The sequence below is a fragment of the Galeopterus variegatus genome, unplaced genomic scaffold, assembly GCF_000696425.1.
Source record: "Galeopterus variegatus unplaced genomic scaffold, G_variegatus-3.0.2 Scaffold654, whole genome shotgun sequence".
NCBI classification, from domain to species: domain Eukaryota; kingdom Metazoa; phylum Chordata; class Mammalia; order Dermoptera; family Cynocephalidae; genus Galeopterus; species Galeopterus variegatus.
In genome coordinates this window covers 684,525-688,169 of record NW_007726765.1, presented here as the reverse complement: position 1 = coordinate 688,169, position 3,645 = coordinate 684,525, and positions in this window count along the sequence as shown.

Below are 3,645 nucleotides of genomic sequence, written 5' to 3'. Positions count from 1 at the left end.
AAATTAAATTAAATTAAATTAAATTAAATTATTAAACAGCCACACGTGGCTAGCAGCTACTGTATCAGGTAGTGCAGCCCCAGAGTCCAGTGCTATGATTGCAGGGTTCCTATAAACCCTTAGTTTTCCAGAAATACCTAGCAAGAGTTGATACGGAGAATGGCCTTGAAATCCTACTGGATATTTGGTTATCGGACAAAGATTTCATGAACTCAAACATTTTTAAGAGTTTTTTCAATAAAACACGTTTCTTGCACATGCACAAGTTCAACTTCACTAAAGAGCCCTCAGTTAATCCAGCTGAATCTGAAAGCCTTCTCCCTTTGGGCCTGTTTATGACACTTTAAATTCTTCATTCCAAGGGAAAGTCACTTGGCACAAGCTGTGAAGAGAAAGGGGGGCGGTGGGGGGATAGGGGTGCTTCAGCTTCTCAGCTTATTATGGAATTATTGTGACTCCCATCTGTTTTCCCCACCCCCCATATGCATGTACACACACATTTATGTACACTCATGTAAGTGTACAGTGGTTCACTCTGTATGAAGAAGAATGCCTTTCTGGAATCCACACTAACAGCTTCAGGTAAGGGTGGATGTATTTGGCCTGTGCATTCATTCCGTATCTTACTAGCTGCTTTTTAGATTTCACGCTGAATAATTTGCATCCTCAGCAGTGAACAAAGTAGAAACAGACTCCCTCTGAGGTCTGTTCTAGAGGCCTGAGGCAACCACTGGGCAGAGGGAGCAGCCTGGAGAGGTGTTACCTCCAAATGCCCTGCTGAAAAGTTGTGCAGGTGCAGAAAAGGTGTTGGCCTGGGAGCTGGAGGCCCATGGCATACAGCTGGGAGAGCCCAGGTGAGTCTCTCCACATTTCCGGGCTCTGGTTTCTTCCTTAGCAAAACTGAAGAGCTGCACCAGATTCAGGCCAAAGATGTGACGGCCAAGAATAGCTACAGTCCACTGTCACTACCTCCTTTCCTCCAGAAATATGCCCAGAGCAGAGCCTTCTCTTACAGAGACAGCTACGCCACTGAAGTCCCCCACCCACATTCATTCACCTGGGATTGGGTTGGGATGGACTTCACAGGCAGCTCTGGAAGGGGAAAGATCACAGATGGCATTGTGCACCAAGGATGAGTGTGGATGTGGCTATGGATGGTCAGATTATGAGCAGAGTCTGGTGAAATCCTACATACAGGACACAAGTCTTTTTGTAGCCCTGGCCTGAAGAATTGCCCCATCTCTCAGCAAGCCATCTTACAGCCCTCTTACTGTCCAACAGAAGATGACCCCAAAACCTGGGGTCTGGGACAAATGCCTTGATTACCTGACTTTGGGTCCAGTTCGGTCATGAGCTTTCCTTGGGGCCACTACCATTGTCAGGAGAAAGAAGGTAGATTGAATGCTGGGGAAATGTGGCTGACCTACGGCTCTGCAGAAGGGGAGGCACAGAGGACCAAAACCGCACAATGACGAATGGCAGGCAGAAGTGACTTTGCCTGCGGCCAAAGCTTGGGGCTCCTTTCTCCTCTTCAACTGCCCATCAGGGCCGTTGCATCTTCCAGGCACTGGCTGGGCTGATCCCCAAGCAGCAGAGAACAAGCAGTGAAAACTAGACTTCTCCCTTTGGGACCAGGTTCTTTTTTGGAGGTAGGGTAGGGGCGACGGTCATTAGTCTCTTTTGAAACTGTTGAAAACTATGAGCCCTCTCCCCTCTAAAACACACACATGTATACTCTACACTTGGTGGCTTCTCCATGGGACCCTGCAATGATGCTCCCCAATGTGTGTTCCCTGGTCCACCCTCCATCAAATCCCTGGGGGGTGGTCATTAGAAGGCAGATTCCAGGGCCCTACACTGGACCTACTGAATCAGAATCTCAGGGTTGGGGAGACCTTTGAATTGGCCCTGAGATTTCCTTTTGGGAGCAAAGCCCTTCTTGTTGGAGAGGCCTCCAGAGCAGGATCCTCCTAACAAGAACCCTAGTTGATTGTGCTGCAGGTGGAAAGTTCTGGGATTAAGGGAGGGTCAGGAGCAGTTGGGAGCAAAGCCCTTCTTGTTGGAGAGGCCTCCAGAGCAGGATCCTCCTAACAAGAACCCCAGTTGATTGTGCTGCAGGTGGAAAGTTCTGGGATTAAGGGAGGGTCAGGAGCAAACTGGAGGCTCTTACTGGTGTACTGGGAAGAGCATGGGACTGGGAGCCAGGAGTTCCATGTCCTGGTCCCTACCCTTCTGTGAGCCAACTTCTTAGGCTTCAGGCTCTCCTTTGGCTCAATGAGGGGGGTGGAAGGAGTTGATGGCTAAGGTTTATACACCTACCTTGTTTTAGCTTTTACTGGCATTGCAGCATAGCCTTCTGAGCAAACCAGGCGAAGGATCTTTGGGCTTCAAGGCAGTGTATCTATCCACATTTTTGGTTGCCAGGTGGTTTTAACTTGAAGGTTTTTTATTTCTTTCCCTGAGGTGGCTTAGATTCTCACTTATAAAGGTTGAAAAAATTCATATATATATTTTTCCACACATTTTTTTCATTATAAAAGTGACATATGCTCATTGCAAAAAAAAAAGAAAAAAGGAAAAATTCAAAACATTGCAGAAATGCCTCTCCCCCATGACCAATCCTGATGGTACTCCGTAGAGATAAGGCTTTTTGACAATTTAATGTATGTTACTGTAAACTTTGAAAAAAGCATGTCAGAGCAGCAGCAGTACAACTAACAACTATTGAGTGTTTGCCGGGTACCAGGAAGTGTACATATGTTTAAACCTCACGACAATCCTGTGAAGTAGGAATCTCTCTCCCTCGTTAGGTTTGGGGAAATTTTATATACACATTACACACGCACAAACACCAAAAATTTATTTTTGCAAAAATGGGATGATGTTATGCCAACTGTACTGCAAGTGCTTCTTTCATTTTTAATATATCAAGAATACTTTTCCATAACTGTACAGGCCAAACTTTTTAACACCTGCAGTGTTCAGTTATATGAAATCATAGTTAAGCGATCCCCAAGTGATTTTTTTTTTTATTATTACGATGATACAGTGCTACAGTAAACTTTGGTTGTTTTTTTTACAGATATCTTTGTGTATTCATGTGACTATTTCTATAAGATAAATTTCTAAACATAGAAACAGTAGGTCAATTAGGGCATGCAAATGAAAATTGTTTACACTTTCTGAACCATCCGGATGACAGAAAATGAACTGTATTTGAATGTCTCTGCTAAGTGCTAAAGGTCTTCTCAAATCGAAATCCAGGTACAAGGTGAGGATCAGGACGTTGGTTTCCCAGGGCTGCTTTCAGATTCCTGGTTGTGCGACTAAACAGCTATGCAACTTGGAGCCATACTGAGGCCTTGATTTCTTTCACGTGAAATGACAATATGGTAAGGTATGTTTTCTGGAGTCCCTGATTTTTGCTCTAACATTCCCCGATTTGATGAAAGATTTTGCTTTCTGCTTTTGTTTTCCTATTTGTGGAAAAGTATTTAACTCTTTTGGGCTTCCAGAATCAATTATTAATGCATCAGTTAGTTAAGACCTTTCAAACTTAGAAGTATGAAAGATTTTGCTTTCTGCTTTTGTTTTCCTATTTGTGGAAAAGTATTTAACTCTTTTGGGTTTCCAGAATCAATTATT